Consider the following 21187-nt stretch of genomic DNA (forward strand, 5'->3'; position numbering starts at 1 on the left):
TTCGAGGCCAGCTTGGTCTACAGAGTGAGTTCCAGGACAGCCAGGGCTACACAGAGAAACCCTGTCTCAAAAAACCAAACAAACAAACAAGCAAACAGATGAAAACAGAAACAACAAAAACAAACAAACAAAAACTCCAAAACATGGTCACCATCTGACCTAAAGGGTTACCTAAAAGAGACATGGATGCCAAAGCCACAGGATTTGAACAACAAAAATAAGCAGTGCAGGGCTGGACATGGTGGTACACTGTGTTATCCCAGGACTCTGAAATGGAGGCAGGGAGAGCCTGCATTTGAGTTTATTTTGAGGCCCACCTGGGATACCCGAGACCCTCTCTTCTGTCTCAAAACAAAACAAGACCCACAGGGCTAGAGAGATGAATTCATGGGCAGAAGTTCTTGCTGTGTAAGCATATGGACCTAATGTCAGATCCCAGCACCTACCCAAAACCCACATGAGTCTGTGACACCCAGTGCTATGGGGAATAAAGGTAGGTGGATCAGAGGACCTTGCTACCCACCAGCCTAGCTCCAGGGTGGGTGAGAGAGTCTGTCTTAAAGGAATAAACTGGAGATCGAGAGAGGAGGCACCCACCCCATGCTCTCATTTGGACTTTACAGATGTATACATATACCACACATAATTATAACATACACATGTGCACACACACACACACACACACACACACAGCACACACAGCACACCACAACCAAACAGCAAAATCCGAATTGAAACAAAACAAATGAACAAACATTGTAAACAACCGTTGAAGTGCTTGCCATAATCTATATATTGCACTGATATGGATATATCCAGAGAAAGTACTGGGGAGCAGAGTTCTTAGGGAGACCCTCAGTTCTGAGACCCAGGAGGAAACTGGGAAACAGATGCCCTGCTCAGCAAACATTCTAGAAAGAACCTCACAGGCAAGACCCACAAACAAGACAGGAGAAACAGTTCAGTAGTTAAAGGCACAACTGCCTTGCAGACCTGAATTCAGTTCCTAACACTCACATAGCATCTCACAACTGTCTGTAACTCCAGTTCTAGGGGGTCCAGTGTCCTTTTCGAGTTTCTATAGGCACCAGACACACAGGCAGTACATAGACATGCATGAGGGCAAAAACACCCATACACATAAAACAAATCTAAAGTATATGAGATCTACAGAAGTCCTGTGTCAGTCTGATTTGTGTGTCTGGGGGTGTCTGCCCCAAGATGGTTTCTGAGGATAAATAGCACAGCAGCCTCTACAGGGCAGCCAAAGTCAATGTGACCCATGAGGGGACAGCATAGTCCGGCAACCCTGCCCAGCTCTACTCCTGGGACCCACACTGCCGCTCCTGGGCTGACCTTCCCGCAAGTTCACAATTTCTATCTGATCACAGAGTCCATCAGATTGGAGGCATGGGACGCCAACAGCTGGCACTCCTCAAAATGCCAAGGTCATGAGAGACAAAGACGGAGCTTTCACGAGTGGTAGGAAACAAGGCAGATGTGAAACTTGTATGCAATGGAAATCAAGATCACAAAAGAGAAAAATGTATTCTCGGTGGGATGGCATAAGTCACTTTCTGTCAACAGTCTCCTGGTTTTGTCATGTGACCAAATGATATGATGTGCTGAGACTATGGATGAGCTGGAGAACTCAGCACTGCCCTGGAACATTCTCAAGCCAAAGTTTATCTTGCAATAAAAAGCAAGGAACACGTAGGGCTGCTGAGAAACCAGATCTTAGCACTTGTTACTCGAGCCTTTGGTGTTTCCTGGTGGTCTGAGTCACAGCCTGTGGCCCATCTCTACTGCCCACCTTCCTCTCCTAGCCCCACACTTCCCCAGCTTGTCTGCTCCAGCCCACTGCTGCACCCTCAGGTATCGGAGCTCACACCCACAGGGCCTTTGCACATGCAGTGGCCTTTTCCAGAAAAAGAATGGCTCACCTCCTCTTCTGACTCAGGTTGAGGTGCTGGCAGCTCCCCGACTACCTTCCAGAAGGATGCTTGGCTTCCCCCCTACTCTGCCCTGGGTACGGCTTCTTACCGGTCTTGCATCTCCCTGCCAGATGCATTGTATCTGCATATCTGTTTGCATCTGTGTCTGCTCCTTGGAGTATCACTTTTAGGAGTGCAACGCTCTTTGTCTCATTACCTCAGCTTCCCCACAATTCCAAGGGCCCAATGGGAGGGCAGAGAGGTAATGAATACGACATCAGACTGAAGTGTACAGTGAAACTTCACTGAATGAGGGTTTGTTTGTTTGTTTGTTTGTTGAGAAAAAAAAGTTGCACTGTGCAGCCTGGCTGGCCTGGAACTTGCTATGTAAATCAGTCTGGCCTCAGACTCACAAAGATCTTGCTTCTGCCACTATACTCAGTAAGATTCTATATTTTAAAATTGCGCACGTGTGCATATTCAGGTGTGTGTGGTACACTGCACAAGTGTGCGTGGAGCCAGAGGACAACCTGGAGTGTCATCCTCAGGAATGCTGTACAAAGACTTTGAGACAGGGTCTCTCCTGGGTCTGGAGCTCATCTGTTGTTGAGGCTGGCTGGCCAGTGAGCACCTCTGCCTCTTCCCCTGCCTCTGCACCCCCACTACAGCCAGCATGTTACACTGTTGACTGAGGATCAAACTCTGGTCCTCAGAAGCCCTTTGCTGACTGAGTCTTCCCTTCCAAACCCTGAGGTTCTAATTTTGTCTCATCAAATTGATGAAGTGTTTTGTGGTGATCCTGGGCTTTAGAGGTAGACGTCAATGATGCCTCACAAGGTGGGTGGAGATAGGTCAGGGCATTTCCTGCAGGCCAGTGTGACTTTGGGTTCCAGAGCCATAATACCGTGGGAAGCCTTTGATCCTATCAGTCTCCTGCAGATGATGCCCAAGGACGCAATCCTGAGTTCCTGCCGAACTGTGAGGATTTGCATCAGAGTGCTATTTTTAATAGTCAGTGAGGAAGCAGCCCAGGTGTCCACAGGAGAGAGTCAAACAAGCTACATCAAGACCACAGTGGAAAAGCAAGGACCGTGCAAGATAATGTACATAAAACTTTAAAAAGCAGAACCAAACAAAGGTTTAGCATTGAGATCTTTCTCAGATATCTGCATGCATGTTCGGACACAGGGTGCTAGTGTGTCTAGTGCTGATGAGTATCTCCTGCTGCTCTGCTGACCTGTTGCTCCCAGCTCACTTTCTCTCCTTCAAACATAGGCCATGGACTCCCATAGTTCCTCAAGAGAAACTGAGGCCCAATCAAGAAGACAATGCTAAAGAGCTCCAGCTTGTGGAAAATTGCCTCCTGGTTCAAGACCACTGTTTCATCTCTATGGCTGTGATAAAACTCTGACTGACTCTGACTGAGAGCAATTTAGAGGAGTGTCTTAGTCAGGGTTTCTATTCCTGCACAAACATGACCAAGAAGCAAGTTGGGGAGGAAAGGGTTTATTCACCTTACAGTTCCAAATTGCTGTTCATCACCAAAGAAGGTCAGGACTGGAACTCAAGCAGCTCAGGAAGCAGGAGCTGATACAGAGGCCATGGAGGGATGTTCCTTACTGGCTTGATTCCCCTGCCTTGCTCAGCTTGCTTTCTTAAAGAACCCAAGACTTCCAGCTCAGGGATGGCACCACCCACAAGGGGCCCCCTCCACTTGATCACTAATTGAGAAAATGCCCCACAACTGGATCTCATGGAGGCACTTCCTCAACTGAAGCTCCTTTCTCTGTGATAACTCCAGCCTGTGTCAAGTTGACACACAAAACCAGCCAGTACAAGGAGGAAAGGGTTTATATGATTTATTCTTCTAGGTCCTAGTTCGTCATTGAGGGAAGTCAGGACAGAAACTCAAGGCAGAGACCTGAAGGCAGGAACTATGGAAGAGTGTACCTTGCTGGCTTTCTCACTGGATCATATTTGCTTTCTTATATAGGCCAGGACCCCTGCCTAGGGAGTAGTGTCCTTCCGAGTGGGCTGGTCCCTCCTACATCAATAATAAAGACAATCCCTCACAGACATGCCTACAGGCCAAACTGATCTGAGCAAGCCCTCTACTGAGATATCCTTCCCAGGTGATTCTAGGCTGTATCATGTTGATAAGCTAACAAAGGCAACCAGAGTGCACCCTATGTATACACAAGACCTCAAGTATGTGCACACACACAAAATGGAGAGAAAACATTGTGCAACCACTTACTTTAGCAAGTCACATAGAAAAAAGCACAAAGAACCTACAGTTAGTCTCGTCAGCCTTTCTTTCAAAGAATTAATGTTAATTTCTTCCTTGAAATCCCCCCCCCCCCACATGTTCTCCGCTGAGCATTTCTGGATTTCATGATCAGCAGAACTAACAGAAAACCACGAGTGGTTTTTTCATGGCAGGGAGATGCTCCGAGGCCTACGCATCAGGGGTAGCATTACCATCGGGGTCTAACTAGGCGGTGACACAAGTACCATCTGTTCCTTGGTTCAGAAAAGGAAGGGTTATGTGATCTTTCTCTAACTTATCAATCAAATGTGTAGAAATCACAAAGTACCAAACCTTTTAAATCTGTTACAATATGACTTGCCAAATCAAACTTGAAACTTTTTCTATATCTGTACCTAAATGTCTAATTTTTTAGAAATAAGGTTTTCCAAGACTGGAATTATGATGTGTGCATTAGTCAACTTCCTCATCTAATCAAATATCTTCCAAGAAGCAACTTAAGGAGGAGGAGTTTATTTGAACTCAAGGTTTGAGATGTGTAGTCATCCTGGAGAAGGATGTGGCCGTGGGAATGATTCTCAGCTCCAAGTTGTCATCTGACCTACACAACACACACACACACACCACACTGTAGCATGCATGTATACAAACCCACTAAATAAATAAATAAATGTAAAGTCCAGTACACACTTGTCCACAGCTATGTGACTCCCAACAGCCTAGAAAGTGTCCCAAAAACCTGTAAGATGAGAAACCAGAAAATGAAACAGGAAGCTACACAATAGTTTTGGGATTTTTGTTTTTGTTTTATTTTTGCAAACAAGAGTATTAAATTTATTTGCAAAGCACACCATTAAATTTTACTCAGCCTGATGAGGAATATCAGGGGACTGGTGAGATGTCTCAGTGGGTAAAGTGCTCACCATGTAAACCTGACAATCTGAGTTTGATCCCTAGATTCGAGATGGAAGATGGAAGGAGAGGCCGGGAGGTGGTGGTACATGCCTGTAATCCCAGCACTCTGGGAGGCAGAGGCAGGCGGATTTCTGAGTTGAGGCCAGCCTGGTCTACAGAGTGAGTTCCAGGACAGCCAGGGCTACACAGAGAAACCCTGTCTTGAAAAAAAAAAAAAAAACAAATCAAGATGGAAGGAGAGAACTAATTACCCAGTGACCCAGCAATCCTCTGACAACACACACACACACACACACACACACACACACAGTGGCATACACACAGGATAATAAAAATACACACAGGATAATAAAAAGTGAAGAGCCTTGGATCTTACTGAGGAGGGGAGCTCAGGGTATGTGAGAACTTGTGCCTCTCTGCCTAGAAGGTGCCCACCTTGGAAGGCCAGGATTAAGGGATAATGATGGAAAGGCCTTTGGGAAGACTCCAGTCCATAGCCTGGCATCACTTGTGCCATCCCTGTGTGAAGGTATTGAGGGACCTGGGTGTCAGGAGGGCAACCCTGAAGCCTTGATCGAGTTAGGAGCCATAGAGTCATCCATGCTTGGGGTAGACGATGCTCCTGAAAACAGTGCCACCAGGCTGAATCCAGAACAGTATCTTTACTCAGGCAAGTGGCAGTGCAGGGCAGGTGTGGTCCCTGTGTACTCTAAATGATGAAGGACCTGGGCAAAGGACAGCAGCCTAGCTAGGTTGACACAGGCAGGGAACCTGAGTCACACAGCAGCATCCCAACCCCGAGTCCCCACCCAACTCTCACATTGCTTGTTGAGCCAGAATGTCTCAACACAACACACTATCCTCCAAAAGCTTCATCGGGATCTAGTAAGGAAGAGCTCAGGAACCAGCTCAGCTTACAATGCAGTTGAGCCGTGCCTTTGCCCAGGTGCAGGTAGCAGAACTGACACGCCTTAGGCAAGAGGCTCCAGAAAGATTCGATATACTGCCTGAGTCCCCCTGGGCCAGCTATAAGTGGGCAGGTTCTATCAGGCTTTCTTACATCCAGCCTCCACAGTCACCTAAGAGGGTCTGAATTTCCAAAGAGGTGGCCCAACCCAGTAGCTACAGAGCTCCGGGGGAGGGGGAGGGGATGGATCAGGTTACAGCCAGCAGGTCAGGATCTGGAGCCGTCTGGTAGAGCCTAGCTCCCAGCAGGCGCTCAGGAATGCTGCCAGCCCTACTTTGAAAGGTGTGACCAGCCACGACCTGGTCCTAGCCAGCATCAGGATGCAAAGCAGACCAGTAAGAGGCTCTAGACTGCCCTGCCTTCACCCGAGGCTCTGAGAAACACAGGGCTGCCCTGTCCTGGAAGGGAGGCTAGGGGAGAGAGGGGTCCTGTGTCCACTCCCTCATCCTCACACAGGCCAGGCCAGTTTCTAACCCGGCTGGCTCTGTTGAACAGAGGACACCCTTGCTGCCCTCCCTAGGCTGTGAAGGGAACCTGCTTTAGTTGCAGCTGGACAAGCCACCAGGACAGCAATCTGCCCACGACAGGTGCTTGTGTAATGCACTCTCCCTGAGCAGTGAGTGGGGACAGGGTGGGACTGCTCAAAGCTATCCAAGCTGCACCAGACAGAAGGCCACCCTAAGGCCACAGCATCCACCACTGCCCTGGGTCCCTCACTAAGACAAGTCATAGAGACAAGGAGTCTCGGTGGGGGCTAAAGTCCCTTCTGGCTCAGACCCTCAAATGGCCGGCTATATGCTGGGCAGACAGCAGCAGTTGGCTGCACAGGGGGCCTCAGGCCTTCCACCCAGATGAGGGACTTGTACCCTGGCTGGCCACTCAGGAGAGGGTCACACAACAGCACAAGTCTAGTGTCTAGTACAGAACACTTACCTTCCTTCGAAGCCCCTGGATGAAGCAATCATATCACTGCCTGGGGGGCCTTGGGGGGTCTCACTGCTCTTTCTGACCCTTGTGACAAAGAGAAGGTAAGAGGTGGGGACCAAACCCATATCATATCTCTGGGCTTAAGGCTTAGAATTCGGCCTGTCCTTTAACTCCAAGCCCACTTGTGAGCTACCTGGGCTCTCTGCCCCGCCCTGCCTAGGCTGTTCCTCTACTGCCTCCCTGGGCTTCCAGATCCCCAGAGGTCACTTGGTCCTCCTAGTATGAAGCATGTCCTAGTCCCAAAGAAAAGCTGGCTTTTATTAGGCCACAGCTCTGCCCACCAACATCACGCTAACCCTAGACTTGCGTAAGGATAGGACCTGGGACTCAGACCCAGAGCCCAAAAAGAGACAGTGCTTTGGAGCCAAGGGCCTATGGGACCCCTCATCAGGCATATATTCCTACCCCCAACACCCCTCAAGTATCAAAGCTCATTCAGTCAGTTTTCCACCTAAAATATCAGTAAACACGCCCCATTACCATGGGGGGGGGGCAGAACCTATATGGCAGGTTTCTTATTAGTTTTTTTTGATGGTGAGCTTTTATTATCTAAAATACAGAAATACCTCTGTTACAAAATTCACAATTTTGTAACACAACAGGGATTCCTTAATATCCCTTTCTGGCTCTTTCCATGTTAGATGACCATGTATCCTGACCCCAGGGTAAGTATCCTGTCACCCACCAAAGTGAGGGATACTTTTCCATGAGTGTCAAACCTAGTCCTAATTGCCCCAACATTTCTTCCATATGTCCTGACCTTACCCTGAGTCCCTTGTCTGTCCACACTACTCACACTGGTGCCCCACAGACAGAGCCTGCCACCTAGGCTTTGAGTTAATCCTGCAGACAGAGCCCCAGGTGCTGCCCACACACGGAAAAGTTGCTTTGCTATGAGTAAATGCTGACAGGACTGGGGAAGGACCCCACCCGGGATGTATTTGATACCTCCACAGCCCCCTGCAGTGGCTGGTTCCTGACGGCCTCCATCTGGGGCCCTCCAGGAGACTGGTACCCCTGAATTTCTGTGAGCCGGTATGTGTTCTGTTCAACAGGTGCCTGGCACTTGAGCATACCCTACACATGACAGCCATTTGTCCCCCACCCTGGAAGAGGCTGGCTTGCCCAAGGACACCCGCCCAGGGCGGTATGACTTTGAGGCCACAGGCAGCCAGCCAGGGAAGCCTTGATAAGCGCAGGAGAGGTGGGGCCGCCCTGGGAACCAAAGCTGGGAAGCCGCAGAACCCCCTGTCTCCCCCCTAACTCCCCACCCCAGTCCTTGTGCCAAGGACAGCTAGAACATTCTCACTTGCCTGGGGAGGTGCCACACCTCAAAAATGCTAACCCAGAGACCTTGGTCTGGGACAGAGAGGGCAAGTTTACACTTAGCGGAAAACCATCATTACTGCACAGGTTGGCAGGGACTTCTCAAAGGCCCTTTGTATACCAAGTGAGGTGGGGATCAGGTGTTCCAGAAACAAAGGGGGGGGTACCAGGTCACCCAAGATCATGGGATGGGCCTGGGACAGAGTGTCAGCCCCACTTTCCTGTCAAATGAAAACCCAGGCCCCTGGAACCACACCACCACTCCGGTGCTTTCTCTGTGACAGCTGAGACATTTCCTGAAGGTTCCCAGTGACCCTTACATTGGTTCCATTGCCCTCAGTCCTCCTGTGCCCAGTTGTCACACCAGCAGTGTTACAGATTTAAAATCAGCTGCAATCCTCACCAACTAAGACCCTTCAAAGCTGCTCAACTCACTAGGAGGAATTCTGGGTGTCAGGTCTGGCCCAACTGCAAGGACACAGTTTCTGCCCTCTCTTTACAGCACCCCAACCCCATGTCATCAGTGGAGAGTCTCCTTTGTGTTCCTGTGAACCACTGGTCAGTTCTTCCTGTCATTTTACCTCAGAGTTTGCTGTTACTATTGCACTGTCCTGGTCCTTGGCCTGCCAGGCTCTCACCTGCCGGACTACCCACGCCCAGGATTCTCTTGTGAGACCACCTGTCCACTGGTGCCCTAGAAACTCATATTTCTCTCTTATGGAATGGGTTTTTGGAGGAAGTTGTGGGATGCAACAGCTGCCTGAAGATCACAGTGAGAGCCTGGGGTGCTGCTTACTGTGTCTGGTCACCAGGAATAACCTTTCTAGAAACCCAGAGCTCTCCCCAGGCACTTCAGGCAAGGGTGAATGTCAGGAGAGGGGTACAAGAAAGACATGGTACCCTGCCCTTGACATACCCACACCCTTGTCCAGCCTTTCCAGTTTATAGGAGCAGCACATCCAGTCAAGCAATACACCCACAGATCCAGACATGCATCTATCCATGCATCCTGTGATAGTCTAACACTCCAGCTTCCTGAGCCCTAAAAGCTTGACTGGGGAGCAGGGACCACATAAAAATAGCCACTCCTTATTTGTGGACTGTCACTAACACACATGTGCACACATGGAAATATGTGCTCCCACCTGGGCCTCTCCCACCCACTGTCATGGAAGCTATACAGACAGAGTTAAGAGGCAAGGGTGTCTCAGCCCCACTCTAGATCAGCTTATATGGTTGCCATAGCTTATTTCCTCTACGCTCTGGAGAACTGCCTCCCTACAGATCTTATTTCCAGAATATTCTGTTTACAAGGGGACTAGGCCACTTGAGGGTCACTCTCTGCCATTTCCTGCTTTCTGCTTGGCTGGGAGGATCTGGGTCCTGTGGTATCTCTGGAAATCCCCACTGTGTACTACATACAGAACCCAACAGGGTGAACCCACAGTTTTGTCTGGGTGCTCAGTGAATCACAGCCCTCCTGGGATCAGAAAGCTTTTGTGAGAGGACCAGGCAGTCTCCTGAGCTAAGAAGCTATTGCCGCAGGTCATTGATAGCCAGGTGTTCAATCTGGTCTGACTCAAGGACACCAAATTTCCTGTGTGGTTTTGTACACACCCCTGGCCTTCAGGTTCCCACAAACAAAGAATAGCCACGCCCATCTGGCTAATGCAATTCTAGGACCCAGCCGTGGTGTGGACTACAGCTACCCAGCTGAGCCACGGAAGGAGGACAAGCTGTATTTGATTCTGTCAGCCCTGAATCATCTAGCTGGGGTATAGAACAAGAACACAGGCTTTCCTGAGACTCTCTCCTTGATAGAGGGAATTGTCTGAAAGCAGGCAGTCTCACCGCTCAAAGAGGGGCACAACCATGTGGGTGACAACAGGTAGCAATCCACCCCAGGCTGTCCTTTACAGGACCTGTGGATTAAACAGCAAGCTCACTGTCCCTGGGCCAAGTACCATGATATTATAGCCCGTCCCCAGAGAGGGAGCTAAGGACTCTGTAGGAGTGACCCTACAGAACAAAAACTACCTCAAAGACCTATGCATGCCTCATTACTTGGAAACTGGGAAGGGCCTGGCCAGTTACCAAGTGAAAAGCTTCAGGCAGGAGGGAGGAGGAGAGAAGAGGGAGGAGGAGGAAGCAGGGAAGGTAAAAGGAGGTGGGGAAAGGGGGAGGGAGGGGGAGGGAAGTGAGAGAGGAAGGAAGGGGAGAGAAGAAGGGGGATGGGAAGGAGGAAGGAGAGAGATGGGAGGGGGAGAAGGAGGGAATGGAAGGGGGGAGGAGAAGGGGAGAAAAGAGGAAGTAAAAGCAAGACGGGGCGGAGGAGGAGCTGAAGGGGGTGGGGAGTCCTTGCCCACTCTCCAGACAACCATCTCTGGACTTCAGGTCAGCACAGAAGGCAGCTGCTAGCCTTGACTGTCTACAGATAGAACCACTGACCTGCAGTATGGAAGGCTGGAAAAACACTAGGCACTTTTCCGCTTTCAAGAAGTGCAAGATAGACATCAGACCACACTAGATATGTAAGAAACTTCAGCTAAAGTCAGGCGGCTTCTCTGACATACAAATGTGATCCCCACCCCCGACATTCCTGGGGGCTTCCAGCAGGGCCAGGGCAGCTCTAAGCTCTTAAGTCTTCCAAGGCTCCCGAATAGCCCTCTGGGTTTCCTAGCCTGACCCTTGCTCAGGCATTTCATGGGCATTTCTACCTACATCCCTCCCCACAAGTCTCAGGCTCTCTGAGCCAAGTGGGCATGCTGCTTCTCCTAAGCACTGGCTAGCTCCCCAACATTGGTCCTCCAGAGTCCAAACTGGTCACATGAACAGGGCCAATTCCAGGCAGCACTCAGCTCTGATGCTCACTGCCACACAACAGCTCTGTAAGCACAGATGCTATGGGCCCTTCTGGCCTCAGTCTGTCTGCTCCACCCCAGCATTTTCCTGACATCCTGTCCTCGGGGAGCAGGAGAGCTAGCCACAGAGGGATGCAGCCACCTCACCTTCTCTCACTGGGCAGAGCCAGCTCACACAGTAGACACAGACCCAACAGGTGATACCCACTGCAGAATGGAGCATACCCTCAAGCAAGGTAATCTCAAAAAGTGGGTTTTGCAATTTGTTTAATCATGTGCCCAAGAGAGGGCACTTGCCACACACTCTCCCAGTCCTTCTACTCTTCCCTCCTCCTCTGCGTATTTCTGTCCTTAGCTCTACAGATGGAGGTCCCCTCCATCATGACTTGCACACCTCAGTCCCACCATTAGCACCAAAGCATGCTCCTCTTGCCCCAGTATTTCCCATAAGCTTGATCAGGAGGCTGCACCCAGCTCATTCATCTTCCAGTAGTGATGGCAATGTAGGTCCCGGTGGAGCAGTTCTGTCCTGTTACCCATTGTCCCCCCCCAGCTAGATTTTGGACAGGTTGGTAGCTGAGACCCTCAAAGCCAAATCTGGGATCTCACCAGGACCCATGATGGTGCAGATCAGCCATGAGGGGTTACACATAAGCACAGGAGTTGGCAAGAATCTCCCTAAAACTGGGACCTTTTCAGTGCTTTGTTTCCCCTGGTTACTGTTACAGTGGGAAGCAGGACAGGTGTATGCTGGGTGAGTTCTGGGCTACCAAGTATTCATCTCCAAAAGAGATGGAAGGTCTTGTCCCTTAGTCACTAGGGCAACTGGGGATCTGAATTCCTGCAATGCATTCTGGTCCACTCCAGCTTACTGCCAACATGACACACCTTTCAGCCTTCTCCAGTCCTGCGATGTGCCCTGGCATGCACTGGCCATTTCCTCACCTCCTGTTCCAGGCTTGGTCTGAGCACCTTTTGTGGCCGTAGGCTCAGCCATTCCTTAGGAGTTCTGGATCTCTGGAGTTAAGGGAATTTGGGGATGGGTGGGCTCACAGCTTCTGAGCAAGCCTCGTTTCCTGCCATTCCAGAAAACAGAAAAGTCTAATCATGGCAAAAGAATACTGATAGCTGTGACTCATATGCAAGCCAATTCAGGACCAATGTCCTCTAACTGTTGTCATGATAACTATGCACTCGCCCTCACCCACAACTCACAAACACTAAGTAGCCTCAGAGCAGCTAGAGAAACAATGCCACCCCTTGGCATGGACTCTGGGAGCCATGCATTTGTCCTGAAGAGGCGACTGTGTAGATGTGAGAGTCCACATTTGCCTCTTGGTACACTTGCTTTGTTTTGATCCTTAGGGACTTTTTTTTTTCTAGTTAAGACTCATTCTCAGCATGGTAGTACACCTTTAATTCAAGCACTCAGGAAACAGAGGCAGCTGAATCTCTGTGAGTTCGAGGCCAGCCTGGTCTTACCTATCTAGTTCCAGGACAGCCAGAGAACACAAAGGAAGCACTTGTCTCAAAAAAACAAACCAACAAACAAACAGGCAAAACAAACAAACAAAACCCCACAGAATCAACAAAAACAACAAATTTGAAGCTTTTAATTGAGTTTAACAGGTCCTTTTCCCCCTTTCTTGCAATATGTGATATTTATGAGATCCCTAGTCAAGTGTGTAAACAAGGATATTTGGTTATTCTTCCTCTCCTGGGTCTTTTAGGCAATTTTTATCTGTTTTGCTTTGTTTGAGACAATGCCTTGATATGTAGCCAGGGCTGGCCTCAGACTTGTGGAAAGCCTCCTGCCTCAGCCTCCCACGCATTGGGATTGCAGCTGTGTTCCAGCACCCCTGGCTCCATGATGACTTTTTCACTAAAGACTCACCCTAAACCTGGGACTGCCCCTCTTTCCACAGTTGCAAGATGTCCCCTGCATGTGGCAGCTCCCAAACAACTGGTTCTCTGGCCGACTGGAAAGTGATCTTAGCATGCCGCATGACCAGTGAGCCCCATCTGACTATTTTATGCTTTGGCCATCTGATGATGGGGACATCTCTCGTGAAGTCCATCTGGTTTGAGATGCTGCATTTCCTGATATGGATTTTAAGGCTCTGTTGCCTTGGCTGTCTGCCTGGCTACAAGCCAGTAGCAAAGTCCTTTAACCAGCAGATCTTCATGTTTTACCATATGTTAAGTCATAATAGCTAGGGGCATAGATGTGCTTCATAAAGAAACAGGCAGAGATGGTATGGAGCAGACATCTGCTGAGGTCAAGTGCTCCAAGCACATGACTTCTTGGGAATGCTTAGGCACAAATGGACTTCCTCTGGGACCCCAGGTTCTCCCTTCTGCCAGGTAGATGGGAAACCTCAGTGAGGGAAACATGGAAATAGGGTCTCTCTCCACCCCCTCTGGAAGCTGAAACCAACGTGGAAAGATTCTGTACTCTAGCCCAAGATAAAGTGGGGTCCCTGGCTGCTGAAGGGGGGAAGTCTCTATAAGTGCAAAGCCTGAAGAAAGTTGGAGGTGGCTTGTGTCTCTAGGCAGCTGAGGAAATCTAATTGCAAGTTCCATGAGAAGGTCCTCTGGAGAATTGCTCTGAATGGCTTTTCAGTTTGCCCAAGAACATAGTTTAAAGAGGGTACAGAGAAAGGCATCCACCTACAAGAAACATGGAGGAGAAACCTAAAGGCCTGTTCCTTACAGAGGAGATGGCCAGGTACAAGTCAGGCATCCAGTATTGGGAAAGGAGCAGCCACCAGAAGTGCTTCCTTGGGCTACAGATAGAGGCCAGGCAGAGGGAGGGTACCCATGGGAACATGGCACATCTGAAGTTAAGAGCAGAGCATTTCCTTGCTGGAGAACACTGGGCCTAAAGGCCTCTGGGCAGAAGTGAAGGAGCCCAAAGGAACTAGTAATTCTCTAGCAATACATACCAAAGAAGAGAAAAAAAGATAGACTGCCTGACAAAGAATTCAAACTAGTGATTTTTTAAAGGAAACTTCATAAGATAAAACAGATTATAGAAAGATAATGTAAGGAAATTAGGAAAATTTTGTTTTGTGATATGAATGAAAAATTTAGCAGAGGGGCAGTTTGGAGTGAGGAGTCTGGACTGAAAGAACAAGATATATGAAATAAAAAATACTATTAAGAGCCTTGATGCAGAACAGATCAGGCAGAAGAATTTTTGATCCTGAATATAAGTCTAACAAAAAGGAAAGTCAGACCAAAGATATGCAAAAGCAAAGAAAAACTTCAAGACCTACAGGAGACCAGAAAGTGAGTAAACAGGTACATTATGGATGTTTCAGGATGAGGAGAGACGGGAAGAGACATAAATAAAATTATTGACAAATTACCGAAAACCTCACAGTTTTGGGATGAAATGTAGACTTTTAAGCCAGTGAAGCTCTGAGGACCCCTATAGATACAACCAAAAGTGTTGCAGAGCCGGACAGATTGATCAGTGGTTAAAAGCATTGCCTACTCTTCCAGAGAGTCTGGGCTTGATTCTAGCACCCACATAAGAGTGTTTGACCATTTGTAACTTCAGTTCTATGGATCTACCACCCTCTCCTGGCCTCTGCAGGCACTGCACACATGCTGACAAAACATATCCATACACATAGAGTTAAAAAATATTGAAAGATTTGAATGTTCTACAAGGAACATTATCATCTAACTACCAAAAATACAAGACAAAGAATTCTAAACATAACAAGAGAGAAGTGCCAAGTTACATAAAAGGGAATCTTCCATAAACTAACAGCAAGAAGCCTTTTAGGCCAGGGAAGAATGGGATGATACCACCAGAGTTTTAAAAGGAAATGATTGAATGAATGAATGAATATCCACCAACAAGGAATACTATACCCAACAAAACTATCCTTCAGAAAAAAAAATAGTCTTTCTAAAGCAAACAATTAGTCCTATAAGAAAAGCTTCATGTGGTGCTCTGAAAAACCAAATGCTGTTTCTGGTTTCTTCCTAGCTCAAACTGTAAGCCAAAATAAATCCTTTCTTCTTTCTTAAATTGCTTCTGTCAGGAATTGTATCATTGCAATGACTAAAATAACTAACCTGAAGACTGAAAGTTCATGGATGGGAAACACCTCAGGCAAATGAAAACAAAAGCAAGCAGTAGGCACACTTACACCAGGAGAGTCAACTGTCAGTCTTAGACTAAATAGAGACAGGGAAGCCTGGCCAAGGGATGGAGTCAACAGGTGAATTCCTGCACCCAACTGTTATAAAGCAAAGAGCATTAGATCTCAAAGGAGAAACATTAGCTAACATAATGATAGTTAAAGACAAACTGTATCAATGGACAAACAATCCAGGAAAAAGTCAGTGGAGAAATGCTGGCGTTAAAATACACTATAGACTAAAAGGATATACAAGGTGTTCACAAAACATCCCGCTCATAGCCACAGAATACCTTCTCACCAGTACAAGGAATGGACTACAGAATAGACCACAGAGTCATACACACACACACACACAGAGAGAGAGAGAGAGAGAGAGAGAGAGAGAGAGAGAGAGAGAGAGAGAGAGAGAGAGAGAACTGGTCATTGAATATAACAAAGATGGACAGAAGAAAATGCGTGTTTAAAACTCCATAGAGCTCCATATCTGAACCTGCTAAGACTAAAATCAAGATGGAGCCTGCTCATATTAGATACAAAAGGATGGATGTGGATGTTACAGGTAGCTGAAAAGGAAGATATTTCTACAGTGACATTACAACGACGAGAAATTGAAGAGGATGCAGATGATGGTCATAGCATGTTTGTGGCTCCAAAGGAAAGTGTTCAAATGCTCATCACTGCGCAAAGCAATGTACAGATTCAATGCAGCTACTAACAGAATATCAGTGGCATTTTTCACAGGACTAAAAATAAGTCTGAAGATTGGTATGGGGCCATAGAAGAACCCAAATGGCCCAGAAAATGGTATCCCAAAGAACAATGCTGGAGATAGCACAACAGACAACTTGGAAACATCCTCAGTCTGGGGATGGGGCTCAACTGGCAGAATACTTGTCTAGTGTCTGGGTTCAATCTGAGGCAGAAAGGGGAGGAGAGGCTGAGGTTTAAAACAGATGGGTTAGTATCTATTTCAGGGTGTCTGGTGCACATCTGTAATCCCAGCAGTTGGGAGGTAGTGAAGGGAGAATCAAGAGTCTAAGGTCATCCTTGGCTACATAGTCTGAGTCTGATGTCAGCTTACATTAGACCCTGTTTTAAAAACAAACAATGCTTCATAGCTTGAGCAACCAAAACAGCATGAACCTAGAAGCATAAAAACAGACACAATGTGGGGCTGAAGAGATTGCCTAAACCCACCTGTTGTTCTTGATGAGGACTTAGGTTCAGTTCTCAGCACCCGTATGGTGACTCATAACTGCCTGTAGCCTGTAACTCCAATTCCCAGAGATTTGAAACCCTCCTATTGCCTCTAAGGTAACTGGCAGGTACATACACAGTCTCTCTCTCTCTCTCTCTCTCTCTCTCTCTCTCTCTCTCTCTCTCTCTCTCTCTCTCTCTCTCTCTCTCTCCTGCTACAGACGAATGGGTCTCTTTCCAGAACACATTGCCTTTGCCCGGATCTTTCTAGAACCACGTCCAGGTGTGTTCTGCTCAGTCCCCATAACCAGACCTGGAGACTTCCCAAGAGGTAGCCAGAAAGCTGGCAAACACCATGTGAAATGCTCCTACCTCAGATCTGCCTGTGCTCAGTCAGGGCAATGGCCAAGACAGAAGCCCTGGCTTTATTAGAACAGCAATGGGTAGCAACCTTAGGACTATCCTCATGCCACTGAAAAGCCCTCTGGCAGCCTCTGCATCTACCCACTACTTTCCCAAGCTCAGGAATGTCACTGGATAAAAATACTCAGGCAGATGTCATCAGTCTGGCCTGTTTGTGGGGCTTAGAGTTTTCCAGGCAGCAGTTGCCACAGTCCAGGCTATGAGGGTGGGGTAAAGTAAAAGGTGAAGAAAGCCCTTGAAGGGAATCAGACGACAGCTCTAGGTGACCCTGCCTGTATGGCCTCTTAACACTCAGGAACATCAAGTCACATGCTAACTACCCTGATGCACACACACACACACACACAAATACACACAAACACACAAGTCCACTTTACTAATGAATTCTTCATGTGCAAGAAGGCAAGGCAGGGGGACACAGACAGAGGCACTGAGCATATCTGTGCCTGGGAAGGCTTCCTGGAGGAAGTAGTTTCTGAACATTTGACAGAGTATGTATTACGGCTGGCATTTGTTAGGTTGGACTCCAACTCATTCCCACAGAACAGACACTTCTGTCCAGGGACTCTCTACTCCCAGAAGAATGGTGACCCATTCCTTACTTGATTTGATCAGCATTTGGTTTATGGGGAAGGAGCTCCTAGATCCTTGGGCATAGCCAACTGTGTGACCTTAGGCAGATAATCTACTGTCTCCAAGTTCCAGGGTTCCCAGTTGCACACAGCAAGTAGCCATATTTGACAGGTCCTGGACAGAGCCACAGCTACCATGCCCTCCACCTTTCAAGAGGCCTCGGAGCAGGGCCAGGGAATGGGGCTGGTCCACACAGCAGAAGATGATGTATTCACAGAGGCAGTCCTTTTCACATGCTCCGAAGCCTCATGAAAAGTCGGGTCCTGTGATGGCCACGCTCACCCTGCAGATAGGGCAACCACTAGCTCCTCTCTGAGGTCCGCAGAAATCTGGGGCTCTACATGCTCAGTGAGGTTATGAAGATGGATTCCCACAAGGAAGAGCAAGGAGGATGCATCCCAGAGTGCCTCAGGTATGGTGAGCAGAGCTTAGCAGGGATAACCTACTAAGTAGCAGCACTTACTCCTTGGCCCTAAGGGCCTACAAGGCCACAGCCTACTTCCTACCCTACCTGTTACTTCAGATGCTTCCCCACAGGGTCAAAGGGGCCTATACTTCCTGTCTGCAACTATTCCTTAAGTTCAACATCCAAGTGGCCCCTATGGCCAGCACTTGTCCCCATTCGTTCTCCCTGCCAGAAGCAGGTGCTGGGCAACCCACATAAGAGCTTCTAGAAGCTTCTCTACAAAACTTTCACTGGGACTGACCACACATTCCCATACCACCTTGGACTCCTTCTGGTTCCGGAACATGCCTAGGAGTCTGCCCCAGCCTGTTAGTGTCATGAAGAGGGAAATGAATCACAGCAAGGGACATAGGAGCCAATAGCTGGTCTGGAATGTCAGAGCTGGTAGGGACCATGGGTCTAATCAGGGTCCATTTCCTAGATAAGGGTGCTGCAGAGAGAGAGTGGGAGGAGCAGGGGCCCTTACATTGGCCATGAACAGAACTGTGCATCTTATTACTCCAGAGCCACTTGATCGAGGCAGCTGCAGTTCTCCTCACTGCTAGGCAGACTGCTGTGGGTGCCACCCTGTATTGGGCTTTGTCAGTAAGCACTGTTTGCAAAGGGGACACCACACCCAGGAAGCATGAGCTCTAGACACTACTTTGCCACCAGAAGGCTCTAAGCAGCAAACTCCCTGAGAAACAGAAGCCACAGCAGCTGACCTGACAATGCCCTGTCATTGATACACCATGGGTCCCTCTTCCCTGCCTCAGCAGCTCCCAGTACTACCTTGGCCTGGCAAGGTCCCCATGCCTTCATGACCCAGGGGAGGGAGGTTCTTCCTCAGGTAGGAGTTCCACGGGACTGTCTCTTCCTCCTACCCAGCTGAGTGCCCTGCCACAAAGGATGTTCACCCAACAAAGGGCAAACCAAGATGAAGTGCTCCACATACAGGCAACAGTGTACCCAGTAATGCCAGGCTGGGTCTGAGGACAGGCTGAGGGGTTATGTATATCTGGAAAGTCAAGATGCCAAGAGAGTTAGCAGATGACACCAAGGGACCAGGCCCCAGAGGAGATGGCATGTGGAGAAATTTCAAGTTTTATCTAGGGCTGGAGAATAGGTAGAGGTGTTTATAGTAACCAGAAGGAAAGACTTGGTCATCTACATAGCCCTGCAGCGACCTCGCTGGTCTGTCCCCATCATCCTGACACCTGTCTTTCTAGGTCTGCTAACTAACTGCCTAGTGACTACTCCATGAGAGGCATAGCCAATACAGCGTAGCCCCTGAAATCGGAAAGGCCAGCCCATTTGGCTACCAGAAGCAGCTGCAAGCTCCATTCATGATCAACCCCCTGAGGTACTAGCAAAAGCCACCAGAAAGTTCACTGAGCAAGCCAGAACTGTGTAAGGATGGAGACAGAATGATCAAGTTTAGGTTCAAAAATGAGAGAGGTGGGTAGTGTCTCTTAAACCCCTCTGTTGGTCACAACCAGGGTCTCTAAGCCACTTGACAATCAGAGTAGATACTTCAGAACATCTGCCCCCAACCCTGGCCAAGGCCCAGCAGCAAGGCAGCTGGAGAGCCACAAGATAGGATTAGGGTGAGCGGGGTGGGAACCCAAGCTGCAGAGGGCAGTGCCTGGGGACCATGTCCTGACCCTGTCAGCCAGGGAAGGTCAGCACAGACACAGGAAGAGCTGCTCTGCTTGGGCCAAGGCAGGGGTCCCCCAAGGAGGGGCCAGGATGTCCGGATCTGTTTCCCCATACGCATGTGGGAAGGCACAACCCCAGAGACTGCAGAACCCTGGCTCCCACCCCGACTGCCCCTCCACCCCCATACATCCATGCTCCTCTTTTCAAAAGCAGGCTTGTCCTTTGGGCCACAGAACCATCCCTGTATGTTTTAGAGTCCGGTCTTACCAAGTGCTGAACTGTGGCCAGCCACAGTTGCTGCTGAGAGCATCACCAGGAGCAACCAGCATGACCACGCATTTTATAAAGATGTTAGGCTCCCAACTGCTGGCCATGGCTCTTCTCAAGAAATTGCCTGACCCAGAGGGTCCTGCCGACCTCCTGAAGGTGATGGAGATGAGGCCCCTTCCCCTAGAGTCTGAGCAAACCACATGCTGTGCCCAGCTGGGTCCTCCCAGCCTACTTACCCCTCCCTCTTTGCAACTAAACTCCATGGGCAGCCAGGGATTCAGTTGGGCAAGATTCACCAACCACCACTCAGGAGCTAGCATCTCTCTCCCTCTCCTTGACAAAGAAGCTCTTAGACCACCAATGTAGAGCCCAGTGGCTCCTGGCTCCTGGCTCCTGGCTCCTGGGGAGGCTGGGCAAAGGCAACCTCTGCTGAGCAAACTTCCCGAAGGCTGAACAATCCAGTTCAGGAAGAAAGCACAGTGTAAGCACAGACTTCCTCTGGGGCGGGACAAGCCCTCTTCCTCCACCAGGGCCAGGAGACCAGAGTCAGGAACTTAACAACGCTCATTCTAATGACCTGCATCCCCAGGAGGATTCCATGCCAGTGTCTGAAGGCTGCTCACCTTGGAGAATGGGTCTCCTGGACAAAAAGGTAACAGAGTAGGGGCTTCTCCAGCACCCCACCCCTTTCATCTCAGGGATCTTAGGATGCAGCAGGCAAGTGATAGAAAGCAGCAAGCCATGTTTGCTAGACATTCTTACAGTGGTTAAGGCCCTTTGGGGTCTTTGCACATGATTCCTTATGCCCTGAGAAAAGCCCACTGCTGCTGCGAACACATGCAGTGCCTTCATCCTCGAAAGACCAGCAAGGAAGCCTCAGGGGTCCTAGCACTTTGGGAGGTAAGTGCTAGGGGATTGGGTGGCCTTAAGGACATACCAAGATTGCCAGTGGGGACAGGGTGTCCAGAGACTTGCTCTGGATACCCTGGGAGATCATTGTCTCCCCTTGCAAGGCAAACAGTCATCAGAACTCACTTCTGTGAGCCTGGCTCTTACTGTGTCTCAGAGGCATAAATAGACCGCTGGACACCCAGTGGAGGCCCTCCCCTGCCCAGGTGGCAAGACTAGCCACAAGGAGGTC

General features: G+C 49.0%; 1 protein-coding gene across 2 annotated transcripts in view; it reads right to left on the minus strand.

The window, feature by feature from the left end:
* Window positions 1-21187, minus strand: part of Kcnq1 (potassium voltage-gated channel subfamily Q member 1) — a 319138-nt gene that overhangs the window by 296627 nt on the left and 1324 nt on the right. Inside the window, exon 1 of one of the 2 annotated variants that reach the window (XM_052194819.1) lies at window positions 20283-20412. The exons of the other annotated variant lie outside the window; for it this stretch is intronic. The gene's annotated coding sequence lies outside the window, so the exon portion shown is untranslated. Of the gene's footprint in view, window positions 1-20282; window positions 20413-21187 lie in introns of those variants that run through there. 2 annotated transcript variants of the gene reach the window in all.

Source organism: Apodemus sylvaticus, chromosome 1 (genome assembly GCF_947179515.1).
Source record: "Apodemus sylvaticus chromosome 1, mApoSyl1.1, whole genome shotgun sequence".
Taxonomy (NCBI): domain Eukaryota; kingdom Metazoa; phylum Chordata; class Mammalia; order Rodentia; family Muridae; genus Apodemus; species Apodemus sylvaticus.